Raw genomic sequence first — 14403 nt, forward strand, 5'->3', positions numbered from 1 at the left:
TTTGTACCTGTTGTTTTGCTGGTTAACATTTCCTGTATTCCTTCGATGGCCTTAATCTGATCTGGGTTGACCTCGATACCTCTTTGCGATACTAGGAAATCAAGGAATTATACTGAGGTTACGCCGAAGGTGCATTTTTCGGGGTTTAGTTTCATACCGTACTGCCTTAATATGTCGAAGGCTTCCTTCAGATGGTCGATATGATCTTCTTTCCTTTTAGACTTAACCAGCATGTCATCGATGTAGACTTCGATTATTTTGTTGAGTTGATCTTTAAACATCTTGGTGACCAGTCTCTGGTACGTCGCCCCTGCATTCTTTAATCCGAATGGCATGACCTTATAATAGTACGTTCCTTGGTGAGTGATGAAGTGGTTTTCTCCTGGTCTTCTTCCTCCATGAGGATCTTGTTGTACCCCGAATAGGCATCTAAGAATCTTAGATGCTCGTGTCCTACTGTTGCGTCGATGAGCTGGTCGATGTGTGGCAATGGAAAGGAGTCTTTTGGGCATGCCTTGTTTAGGTTATTGAAATCTACACACATCCGCCACTTTCCGTTTTTCTTCTTCACCATGACCATATTGGCGACCCACTGGGGATATTTTGACTCTCGGACGGAGCCATTTGCTAGCAACTTATCGACTTCTTCGCTGACAGCTTCGTTGCTTGCGGCATTGAACTTCCTCCGTATTTGCCGCACTGGCGGGTTGAGGGGGTCAACATTCAGTTTGTGCATGGCGATGTCTTTCGGGATACCTGGCATATCTGTATGGGAGAAGGCAAATAGATCAGCATTGTCAGTTAAGAATTTATGAAACTTACCTGGTTTCGAGAGGTTGTGCCCGATATAAGCCTTTTTGTGTTGTTATTGTTGTCTAGTAGGATGGGATCGAGATCCTCTATTATCAAATTGGACGCTTCCACAATGTCGGGGTCCTTGTCCGTACGTCAAGTTTGGTTCTCGACATCGTTGATTGCTATGCTTCTTCACTTGCCCTTTTTAGTTGTTGGGTGTGTACGCAATCCTGGGCGATGCGATAGCATTCCTGTGCGTTATTTCAACTAATTTTGACTCTTTTTGCTTTATTTTATTACAAAAAATAAAAATTACAAAAAATAAATATTTTCATCTTTAAGTTAAATTCAATTAGCATATTTATATTTATAGTATTATAATATTTGAAAATACGAAGAAAAAAAATTATTATTAGTTTCAATCGTAATATTTAGTTTTATATTAGTTTATTTTAATTTAGAGTGATTTTTATATTTTGATAGATTCATTGTATTATTTGGTCTCTTTAGTTTAAGTTCAAACCCAAAAGACATGGTCCAACACTCCAACCCAATTACCCTTAACCCGTTCTTCCCAACCCATTAGCCCACTTAAGTGCAAGATTTAATCCTAGCCATCTATTTCCTTCTAATCCAATGGTCATCATCCCTTCCCCCTCCATATAAAATACCCAATTATAGAAACCCTACCTTAAGTTTTCAATTCATAGACCTAGGCCTAGATTTTGAATCCGCCGTTTTTTCATATGAGAAGAGACAAAGAGAGCAGCTGCTTCTTCAATCATCCATTTTCTTTCATTTGAAAAGAGATCAGCCGAAATTCTCAAGATCAAAAAAAAAATCTGACCAAAAAGGAACGGAAAAGCTGGCAGCGCTGTTCTTCATGAGAATTAAAAGCGCTGCAATACACAAAAACCCGACCCCCCTTGGCTTCGTCCTTTCCACGTCGACTGAAGCAGCGCCATTGACGACCAAAAAATGACGTCCCTCCTTCACCTCCATTAATCTCTATCCCGTCAGTGAAAGCGAGGTTCGGCGAAGTTGTCATGTTCCGTTCGAGACTTTCGATTGTTGGTCTGGTCAGCAGTAGCTCAGTCTATTTTTGTGAAGGTTTGTTTTGAGATCTATTTCTTTCAATTTTATTTTTGTTTGTTCTATTACTATGTATATGAATACATACCCTTTTTTGCTTTTCTTGTGAAGTTTATAAAAATGAAGTACGTTCTCTTACTGCTTGTTTTGCTTTCATTTAGTTAACGAGCTTCATTATTGGTTTAGCTAATAAATTGCCTACTCATGTGATTGCACTGTTTTATCTTTAAAAAATATATTATTACATATTAGTTTTTATGTTTGGTGAATTGGCCGTAAAAGATGTGTGTTCCTTTTTGTTTGTCACAACTTAGATTCTTATACTACAGTGAGCGAATGGGATGAGTAGAATCTTTCTGGCTATATGTGATTTCAAACAAATGATAGAGATAAAAGAGTTATGCAGCTATAATTACACAAAGCTTTAAGAATGTATAAACTTATTGTTGCTTTACTACTGTTTCTTTGTCGACCCGTGATAATTTCAATGGATGAATCATGTTTACAAGTATGTTTTTTGTTTATTGTGATTTACTTCACCGTGATTGAGAAATGAAGCCATTGATTCTTATTTACCACATTTGAGACTGAGCTGTGTGTGAAACATATGAAAATGAGTAGTTGCTTTAGGCGTGCTATCTTAAAATTACCTTCCTAAACTCGGGTGCGCATTTATGTGACCTAAATCCAAATCTCAACAACGTTGGATAAGATGTGTCGGGGACCGCGGGTGCATTTATGTGACGTGGTTCAAGACGTATTTTAAATGACGTTGCAATCTTCCTTAAAAATGAATAAAAGCGGTTAATTAGTTAAAATTGAATCATAGGTTAAAACATGTACTAAAATCACATAATAGGTCAATTATAACAGTTGAGCGACCGTTCTAGAACCACGGAACTCGAGAATGCCTAACACCTTCTCCCGGGTTAACAAAATTCCTTACCCGGATTTCTGTGTTCGCGGACTGTGAAACAGAGTCAATCGTTTCCTCGATTTGGAATTTGAACCAGTGACTTGGGACACCATAAATCATCCCAAGTGGCGACTCTGAAATTAATAAATAAATAATCCCGTTTCGATTGTCACTTTAAGTTGGAAAAAACTCTCTTATACACTCCCTTCCCGGGGGTGTAGGTAAAAAGGAGGTGTGACAGCTCTGGTGACTCTGTTGGGGATAAGAACCCAGAATCTCTGGTTCAGAGTTCAGAATTCGAGCTTAGATGAATTGTTATATTTGGTTTTATCTGTTATCTGATTTTATTACATGCTTGGGCCTAATGTGTTAAATGAGGCTTTTACCGTTTTGATATTATCTGAACTGTATATAATATCACGACCCAAAAATCCCTCCGAAGGAGTCGTGATGGCACCTAGTCTCTAAACTAGGTAAGCCTAAAATTTACTAAAATAACATTGATATTTATTAACTTCAAATGAAATTTCTCTAAACAATTTACAATTCCCAAAACCGGTAGTACAAGTCATAAGCCTTTCTAGGAGTAGTCATACAATATAATTGCATCACTATTCCGAAACAAAGGGAACAAATGGAAATAAGTACAATTAAAGGTGACTCTGAGGACTACGAACGCTGAAGCAGGTTTACCTTGAGTCTCCACCGCAACGAATAGTTACTATCGATCAAATACTTGGATCTGTACACAAAAATGTACAGAAGTGTAGTATCATCACAACCGACCTCATGTGCTGGTAAGTGCCTAGCCTAACCTCGGCGAAGTAGTGACGAGGCTAGGACCAGACTATCAAATAAACCTGTACAATATAGCGTACAAAAATAATACGAAGCAGGTACCGATGATGGAAACAATGATCAACCAATGATATAAAAAGCAGGTAACAAGAATACCATAAATGTTTCTCAACAATTAATAAATACAAGTGCAATCATCTAATCAAGTCCTTCAAATATAAATCTTTCACCTATAAATCCTTCAAGTAATAATCTTTAAGATAATATGCTTTTCAATAAATATCTTTTGAATATATTTCCTTCAAATAAATCTCTTTCAAATAAGCATCTTTCGAATATAATTCTTTCGAGTAAAGGTCATCTTGTGACACCTCATTTCATAATCATAATTAATATAGGTCTCAACCCACTTTCATATTTTTCATGATATTTCGTGCCCATATTTATATCACAACCGCACGGACAACTCACGTCCTATTAAATAAAACCATAATATTTTCTCTGGTACCTCGTGCCTATATCATAATCTGTCATTAATAAAAATCATCATATTTTTCTCGGCACCTTGTGCCCACATGTCTCCGTCTCACATTTCGCAACAACATTCTCATGTTACTCAATTCATAGGGTCCATAACCCAATACAATTAAAAATGTTCAAAGAGCCTCATTTACTTAATATAAAGTAGAGTACAACTTCCAACCCAACTAGAAAATAAACAAGAAAAGATGAAGTTATTTTTTGAAATCGTCTGAATAAAGAAAATACCCTTTTTAATTAAAGTACAATTGTTGAAAATTTAAGTATTGAAAGCTTTATATAAATGCGGCGAGATATTGAAAACAATATGGCTTACAACACAAGGTATCACAACACAGTAAAGGTCTCTAAACAGTTAATACACTTGAAATGTTAATAACAAAAAAAAACACAACAAATAGAAAGTGCACGGCATCACCCTTCGTGCTTTTACTCTCGTCCTCACCATACACGGCATCACCCTTCGTGCTTTACACTCTTCCTCACCATACACGGCATCACCCTTCGTGCTTTACACTCTTCCTCACCCAAGCAACATTCACAAAGCAATCCATGTAAGGAAGTCAATAATATCAGGTATTAACAAGAAACCAATAAAGGAATATAAGGAAAGCCATAATTCAATTATCAACAAGAATCAAGAAAATAAAGGACAAGTGCACGGCATCGCCCTTCGTGTTTTTACTCTCGTCCTCACCATAAAAATCAATATAATCTGCACGGCATCACCCTTCATGCTTTTACTCTCATCCTTACCATAAAATCAATATAATCGGCACGGAATTGTACATCATGCGGCACGGTATCACCCTTCGTGCTTTAACACTCTTTCCTCACCATATGAATAATATAAATGTGCACGGCATCACCCTTCGTGCTTTATCGCTCTTCCTCACCCAAGCAACAATCACAAAGCAATTTGGGCAAGGCAAAATCAAAAATATCACAATTTGAGCCAATGCTCTATAATGTTCAACAATTCAATTCTCAACTTGAGCCAATGCTCTATAATGTTCAACAATTCAATCCGGGCAAGGGAACAATAGTACAATAATCAAATCCCGGCAAGGGAAACAACATCAAAACAATAACATCCCGGTAAGGGAAACAACATCAAAACAATAACATCCCGGCAAGGGAAACATCATCAAAACAATAACATCCCGGCAAGGGAAACAACATCAAAACAATAATATCTCGGCAAGGGAAACATCATCAAAACAATAACATCCCGGCAAGGGAACACCATCAAAACAATAATATCACGGCAAGGGAAACAATATCAAAACAATAATACTTCCACAAGTCATATTCCTCAATAGAAATCATCATATAGAGCATATACACTACGAAACGGATTCAGGTTAATCAAAGTATAAGACTCACGGGCATGCTTGACACCAACGTATAGATACTCGTCACCATGCCTATACGTCGTACTCCACAATTAACATGTAACAAATAAGACACAATTCTTAATCCCTCAAGCTAAGGTTAGACCAAACACTTACCTCCCTTTGCAACCAATTCAAAATTCCAACAAGTCTTTGCCTCGTGAATTCGTGCCTGAAATTCTCAAATCTAGTCATAAACAATTCGATTCAGTCAATAAAAATTATAGGAATTAATTCCATATGAAATTCTACATTTTCCATTAAAATCCGAAATTGCACTAAAACTTTGCCAGTGGGGCCCACGTCTCGGAACCCGACAAAAATTACGGAATATGAAACCTCATCCAACCACGAGTCTAACCATACCAAAATTACTAAATTTCAATAATATTTTGACTCTCTAATCCTCAAATCTATCCGAGAGAATTTTCAAACTCTTCCAACTAAATTCACAGATTTAGTATCAAAACTAGTAATAGATTCAGGTAATCTAACCAAAATTAAGTTAAGAATACTTACCCCGTTGTTTTCTCTGAAAATCTCCCGAAAATAGCCTCTTCCCGAGCTCCAATTTGACAAAAATGGAAAATGGGGCAAAGTCCCATTTTCAGAAATTAAGAATTTGCCTAGAAAATGTCAGGGGCAGTGTTCACGCGTTCGGGGTACTGTTCACAGGGGGACTGTTCACGGTACTTTTCACGAGGTATTGTTCACAGGGTACTGTACACTGTATTGTTCACGGGGTACTGTTCACGAGGTACTGTTCACAGGGTACTGTACACGGTACTGTTTACAGGGTACTGTTCATGGGGTACTATTCACGATGCTGTAAAAAAACAGCAGCTTCCCAAAGAGAATTTCAACAGCTTTTTCTACCCGTTGACCTTCCGAAATCCACCCGAGGCCCTCGGGACTTCAACAAAATACACCAACAAGTCCTAAAACATGATGCAGACTTATTCGAAACCTCAAATCGCATCAAATAATGCTAAAACCGTGAATCACGTCCCAATTCAAGCCTAATGAAACTAAGAAAGTTCAACTTCTATATTCGATGCAAAAACCTATCAAATCAAGTCCAATTGACTTCAAATTTTGCACACAAGTCATAAATGACATAACGAAGCTAGAAAAATTTTCAGAACTGGATTCCGATCCCGATATCAAAAAGTCAACTCTCCGGTCAAACTTAAGAAATCTTTAGCCTTAGATTTCTAGATTCCGTTAAATGGCAATAATTTGATTTAGGGACCTCCAGATTCGCTTTCGGGCATATGACCAAGTCCCAAGTCACGATACGGAACTACCGGAATGGTCAAAACTTTTATCTGGGTTCGTTTGCTCAAAATGTTGACCGAAGTCAACTCAGTTGAGTTTTAAAGCTCTAGTTCCTAATTTAGTCCATTTTTCACATAAAAACCTTCCGAAAAATTACACGGACTGCGCATGCAAGTCGAGAAATTATTGATACCGCTTTTCAATATCTTAAAAATACTGAGATGGTTATTTAATTTAAAGATGATATTTTGGGTCATCACATATAAACTGCTACGAAACCCTTCTCTTCTCATCTTCGGAGATGTGCTCGCTGGTCGAACTCCCTATTCTGTTAGTGTCATACCTTGAAATAAGGAAGAGGCTCGGACAAGTTACTAAGCTGGATGGCCTTTTGGTTCCCGGTACGTAGCCCCCTCCTCGGCTCGAGTGGTCCTCTCGGGTACACAGTCTAGAACGCTTACCCAGGTTTTGAACCTAAAATAACTCAGCCTCATGCCGGATCCCTAGTAGGAACGTTCGTTTGCATCATGTACATTTGACTTTAGAGACTCAACACAGGGGTTGGGTCTGTCTAGGATAGGTATACCCGAAATAAAAAGACCATCTTGATGCATGTTACGTGCTACTTGCGTATCTGTCTATTTCGGTTTGCATGTTGACTGGCTTCTAGAATAGGGAAAGAAAATGAAAAAAAATGAAATAAAAAAGAGAAAAGAAAAGAGAGTGAGAGGTAGGTATTTGAATTGCCCTGAAATTCTGTTGAAAGTTTGAAAAAAAAAGTCATTTCAAAATAAGTCATATTTTCTTTTGTTCTGTCAAAACTGGGCGAACTACGCGGGTCTGATTCTCACCGGATATGAGATACGTAGGCAAACTTCATCGGTTCTGGCCCATAATTTTCAAAAAAAATCCAAAAATATTTTCCTGTACTTCCTCTCTAGAAAAGTCTTTTTCTTTTAGACCCCAATTTTCAAAAAATCCAAAAATATTTTTCATTACTTGCTTCTTTAGAAAGCCTTTCTTTTAGACCCTAATTGTTTTTAAAAAAAATATATATATACAAAAATATTTTCTTTTAATTTCTTCCAAAAATCCAAAAAAAATTCATTCTTCTTTCAAAATTGAAAAGAAAATTCAAAATTCAAAAATATTTTCTTTTTTTTAGAAGCATTTATTTCATAAATTCAAAATAAAATTCCAAAAATATTTTCTTTCTTCTTTAGAAGTTTTTCTTTCGAAATTCCAGAAAAAAAATATTTCTTCTTTAGAAGTCTTTCTTTGCAAAATGCTGAAGAAAAATCAAAATCCAAAAATATTCCTTTTCTTCTTTATAAGTCTTTCTTTCGAAAAAATAAAATAAAAAATTCAAAAGAAAAGTTAGTTTATTTACTTTATTCTTGATCTTCCCGAACTATACAAGATCTGATTCATGTCCCCACATGATACGTAGGCAACCCATATCAGGTTCGATCGACAATTTTTTTTAAATAAAAAATGAAAAGAAAAAAGAAAAAAATGATGATAATAATAATAAGGACTGGTTGAGTCCATTCTAACATGTTTTATTTTGAATTTTGAAGAAAGTTGAGGTGGTCGGTTTGTGGTAAGCGGACAACACAAGATCCAAGGAAAAATGATAACTGACACCGAAGCTGTTACAAGTGCTCAAGAGACTCAGGGTCAGAGGGTTCGACAAGAGTCTACTGTGTTTGAGAAAAATAGAATACTGAAACAACAAATGACCGAAATGTGTCAAGCATGGGCCAGTGGTCAAGGATAGCCTCGTCATGAGTCACGATTTGCTACACAGCAAGAGTAGTACCACTCTCCTGAATACCACTCGTACTCATTTGATCTTCCTGCAAACATTGAGAAGCGTGCCCGAAAGATGGTACATGAAGAAATGACCCAAAGAGTGAAACGCTTAGAACAACGGTTGAAATACATACAAGGGTTGGCAAGTCAAAAGAGTGTTGCCTTCAAAGATCTATGTATGTTCCCCGATGTCCACTTGCCGCATGGTTTCAAGACTCCCAAATTTAAAAAGTATGATGGACATGGAGATTCCATAGCTCACCTGAAAAGGTATTGCAATCAACTGAAAGGTGTGGGAAGAAATGAAGAATTGTTGATGGCTTATTTTGGGGAAAGCCTTACGGGAGTAGCCTCCGAATGGTTTATGGATCAAGACACGTCTCGCTGCTATGTTTGGGATGACATGGCACAGGCCTTTGTCAAACAGTTCCAATACAACATTGACATTACCCCAGACCGCAATTCCTTTTCAAACTTGAAGAAGAAACCAACTGAAAGTTTCAGGGAATATGCCATTAAATGGAGAGAGCAAGCAACTAGAGTTAAGCCACCCACGGACGACCACAAGCTAATCACTGTCTTCCTTCACGCTCAAGAGCCAGATTATTTTCAAAACATGATGTCTGCAGTGGGCAAATCCTTCTCGGAAGCAATCAAAATGGGAGAAATGGTAGAGAACGGTCTTAAGACAGGCAAAATTATAAGTCAAGCAGTTCTTAAAGCCGCAACTCAGTCTGTCCAAGTTGAATCTGATAATTTTAGCGACACAAATGAGAAGGTTGAAGAAATCATGATGACATCAGGGTCGAGAAGAGGTCCTAGGAGAATATCTCGAAGGTATGAGCAGTTTCCTCAAGCTTTCCATGACTCCCCTGAGCAGTATTATCTACCTCAGAACCCTCAATACTCTGTCGCTCCACCTCAGTATGTTGTCCAACCACCAAAACTACCCAGAAGACGAGCACGGGCATCACAAAATCTCCAACAGCCTCCACAAAATTTTCAGGTGCCCTATAACCCACATCCAAGCCAGAGGTATAAAGGGGAACAAAGGTTGAAAGATAATTTTACACCAATAGGAGAGTCCTATGAAAGCTTATTTGAGAAGTTAAAGCATTATGACATGATTGCACCTATTCTTCCAATCATGTGGACCCCCATGCAAGAAGTTTTGACCCTTCTAAAAGATGTGAATACCATTCCAATGCCTAGGGGCACAATGTTGAAAGTTGTCGGGATTTGAAAAGAGAAATAGAAAGGATGATCCAGGAACACCTGATTGTGATCCAAGACAGTGACACCCAGAATATCGCGCAGAATCCTTTACCTGCACATCATGATGCACACTTTGTAGGGATGACGCCTGGTGACATGGAGTATGAGAATCCTCTCAGGAACTTGCTAACTAAAGTTAATGATGTTGAAATTGAAGAAGGCTCTGCTGATTCTGATGAGCAAATTTGTAGCTAAATGTCAAGTCTAGCAATTGAAAAGTCATTCCCTCCTCACTAGGAAGGAATCTTGGTAGTTTATTCTGATGTTTTTTCTATTTTTTGGGTTATTTCAGGGTTGTGATCCAGATGTTATTTGTTTTATTGAGTTAAACCCTTCTATCTCTCCATTCTGTTTGTGTGAGTCTTGTCTTTCTGTTCTGTTGCTATTTTCATCAGCCGAGTTATTTAGGGTTGTAACTCAGATTTTAGGTTGTTTGTCTTTGTTGTTTACTCAATGAAATACAATTTGTCCTTTTGTGTCATTCCATGCTTAGTTCTTTTCCCGCTAGTTTTAATGACATGACATGCATGCGGAATTTTTGGCCAGATCTTAGAAAATTAATTTAAGTTTGAATTGGACAACTGAGGAAAAAGCATTTTTGAGGATGAATAGAGAGTTGAAATACTTTGGAACTAAGGTCGAGTAAAATTCACCTTCAAATCATTGTGAAGATCGGGCTTGAGGATGTTTAATAAATTGAAGTTTGTTGGAAAGTTTGTCACTAAGGGATGAAAAAATGTCTTGTGACCATGACACACCAAGAGGACAGACATGCTCGTCAATGCTGTGATCGCGAAAGATACTATGTTTGGCATTCTCGAGGTTGGGAGGCCCTCTTTCTGCTATCCAAACATTTTATATCCTTCGCTACCTCTTTTTGAGCCTGTGTTATTTTTCTTTGACTACCCTCTTTTGGAATCAAGTTTAGAGTCACGAGTAAAAAAAAACGAAAAAAGAAAAAACAAAGAAGTCCATGTCCCAGGAGTACAAACTGGGGCAATTCTTAGAAAGTTAAAAAAAAAAAAAGATTTGTCAAAGGTCCATGCCCTAAAAAAAATATAGAAGCTGGGGCAATTTGTTTTGAAAAAAAAAGATAGAAAAAAGAAAAGAAACAGAAAGAAAAATGAGAAAATTAGTTAGGTCAGATGTTTGAACTACGTTAGACCTGATTCCTTGAAAATAAGGATATGTAGGCAGCCTCACGGTTCGGTCCAACCAAATAATAATTTAGAAGAAAAAGAAAAAAAATAGAAAAAATAGAAAAATCCAAAAATCCCCAGCATTTGAAACTGGGGCAAAGATTTTATTTCATTTTTGAAAGAGTCGATTCCAAGAGTTGTAAGTCTACAACCCCTTATTTTGAGTTTATTTTGAGCCTTCATGCTGACCTTTCTTTTCAACCCTATCCAAAAACCTTCCAAATAAAGACCTCCCAATATGCCTTCAAGAATGCCAAGAGATGCATGCAATGAGCAACAATTGTCACATGATGTAGAACATCGTCGAGTTGCTCACAAAAAGAGGGAAAGAATAAGAAAAATGAGAGAGTCTTACTAGCGAAAACCCTCACGGGCACTGTAAGGCGACGGTAAGCAGAGATGAATAAATGAGAGAGGCTTGTTGGTGAAAATCCCTCGGGGCACCACTAGTCGAAAATGAGTCTTGAAGCTGATACAAAGGATTGGTACGAACAAGTCCGACCTCAAATGTCATAAGAATGGTAAAAGGGAAGATTGGATTAGTTTGATAGATCAGATCGTTTAGTCCAAAATGCATGTCATGATTATTAAGGCTAGTTATATAAAAAAAAGGAAAAAAAACTCTTCCGTCTGTCCTTCCGACAGGGGGCATTTCTTGTTAATACTTGTTTTTTGCATCATTGTGTCCTTCACTCCAAGTCAGTCCTTGTCAAAACAAGCAAGAAGAGATTTCAAAACCTGCTACCAGCTTTTCAGTTGCACAAAGTAAATTTGGCCAGCACACTCAGCTGTTATAGTCAACATGACTTGAGCATTCATGCAAAGGCTTCCCCCCAAAAGACTCTTGTCAGCCTACTTGGCGCAAGCAAAGATAATTGGTGATTCTCTCTGACCGACAAGTTGCTCAAAAAGCAGGAAGTCATTCAAGATATCAAAAAGGTCACCTAAGAAAAGATCTCCAGTTGGGATAAGACATATTGAGCCGCAAATACAAATGGTACTGGGTGTGAAATAATTAGGGTTGATGTAGAGCAAAAGTCTCTTGAAACCGACTCAAGCTGATCGAGCAAAAGCCAAGCTGCTCAAGACTCAAGGCCACAAACCGACCACCATTTTCAAAACTGACAAATTTTTCTTTGTGTGAAACAGGAACAAAGCAGTGCAAGAAAAGTGGTTAAAAAAAAACAACAAAAACAAAAAAAAACAAAAAAAAAAGAAAAAGAAAAGAAGAGAAGAGCTGACAAAGGGATGTTTCTAAAATCTTTTATTTGTCTTGCTATTGTGCATAAAATCTTGCCATTGATCTTCACATTTTTTCCTCATAAGATAAAAAGTCCTAGTCTGATGGATTTTCGTCCCAATATAAATCCTAGTCTGATGAACTTTCTCCTAGGATAGAAATCTTAGTCTGAGGAATCTTTCTCCTAATGTAACAAAAAGAGGACCTAGTTTGATGAACTTTCTCCTAGGATCAAAATCTTAGTCTGATGAATTTTTCTCTTAAGATAGAAAATCTAGTCTGATGAATATTCTCCTAGGATAAACATCTTAGTCTGATGAATCTTTCTCCTAAGATAACAAAAAAAAGGGAACCTAGTCTGATGAATTTTCTCCTAGGATAGAAATCTTAGTCTGATGAATCTTTCTCCTAAGATACAAAAAAAGACCTAGTCTGATGAACTTTCTCCTAGGATCAAAATCTTAGTCTGATGAATTTTTCTCCTAAGATAGAAGACCTAGTCTGATGAATTTTCTCCTAGGATAGAAATCTTAGTCTGATGAATCTTTCTCCTAAAATACAAAAAAAAGACCTAGTCTGATGAACTTTCTCCTAGGATCAAAATCTTAGTCTGATGAATTTTTCTCCTAAGATAGAAGACCTAGTCTGATGAACTTTCTCCTAGGATAAACGTCTTAGTCAGATGAATTTTTCTCCTAAGATAACAAAAACAAAAACAAAACAAAAAAAAGAGAAAAGGACCTGGTCTGATGAATTTTCTCCTAGGATTAACGTCTTAGTCTGATGAATTTTTCTCCTAAGATAGAGAACCTAGTCTGACGAATTTTCTCCTAGGATATTTTGAAAAAAAAAGGAAGTCTGAATTTGAAAAAAAAAGGGTCATGTTTTTTAGTTTTCTTAAGATTATCAATGTTTAGTTTTCCTGAAATCAGGGGGCCCCGCCTGGAGAATAGGGTCAGTTTTTACTTTAGTCAAGCTTAGTTTATAGTGTTCCTAGTCTATTCTTTAGTTTAATCTCATCATTGCATCAATAGTATAAGTGGTTTACAATTTTGCTAACAACTCACAAATCTTCCTAGTGCAAACTGGGGCAAAAAAAAAATCTTTTATTTTGTCTGTTTTGTTGTAATCAGGCGCCCACCTGGAGAATAAGGGAAGACAACTCAAGTTTTAAGGGAAAGCAGTTTCGAAGGAAGACAGCTCAAGTTTCAAGGGAAAGCAGTTTCGAAGGAAGACAACTCAAGTTTCAAGGGAAAGTAGTTTCGAAGGAAGACAGTTCAAGTTTCAAGGGAAAATGGTTCAAGGTGCAAGGGAAAACAGTGTCAAGTAACAAGAGAAGACGGTTCAAGTTCAGCAATCAGGCGCCCACCTGGAAAAAAAGGGAATTCAATTCAGAATGCAATTCAGGTCAGCAACAAAAGAAGCTCGCGTCAAGAATGCAAGCAGTCCTAGATGATCAACAGAAGTTAGTCACAATCCAGAATAAAAAAAAAAGACAAAAAGTGAATCCAAATGCATAAGTTAATGAAAGATGTGAGCTGGTCAAGACAGGGCTGAGGTCACAAGCTCTGCATGTCCCGTCTTGGTTTGAAAAGCTGAAGAAGATTGAACCAATACCTGCGGCTAACAAGCATCAAGATTCAGATCAGGGTCCGCATGAAGAACCAACCAAGACTCAAGATCAAGCTTCAGAAGACTCAAAGATAGGAATCTTGTAACTCATAGTTGATAGGCTTAGTTAGTCTATTTCATTTTTTATTTTGATGTAATAACAGGACCGCGGACCGGAACCTCAGCGGAACGGCACCTCGACTGGCTCTCCACCTCGGCATACTCCATCATCCCACTCACTTCTGAACTACACGTGGCCTGATTCCTTAATAGCCAAGGATATGTAGGCAGCTCAGATACCAGGGCTTGGTCACATTCCCTTCTCTCTTAGATTTAGTCTCTCCAAATAAGGGTCGGGTCAAAAAACCTGTCTAGTCGTTCTTTGTCTGAAAACTCTTTGTGTTTCTAGTCAAAGAGAGCAACTGTAGACATGTGATTTTTGATCCTCCC

The 14403-nt window shown here is 37.5% G+C and overlaps 1 long non-coding RNA gene across 1 annotated transcript; it reads left to right on the forward strand.

Moving 5' to 3' along the window:
* Window positions 1-1368: 1368 nt before the first annotated feature.
* Window positions 1369-13987, forward strand: LOC142164838 (uncharacterized). Its single transcript, XR_012695911.1, has 2 exons — window positions 1369-1905; window positions 13476-13987. It is a non-coding gene; the product is annotated as an uncharacterized LOC142164838 (long non-coding RNA).
* Window positions 13988-14403: the final 416 nt, after the last annotated feature.

This window comes from Nicotiana tabacum, chromosome 10 (assembly GCF_000715075.1).
Source record: "Nicotiana tabacum cultivar K326 chromosome 10, ASM71507v2, whole genome shotgun sequence".
In the NCBI taxonomy this organism is placed as follows: domain Eukaryota; kingdom Viridiplantae; phylum Streptophyta; class Magnoliopsida; order Solanales; family Solanaceae; genus Nicotiana; species Nicotiana tabacum.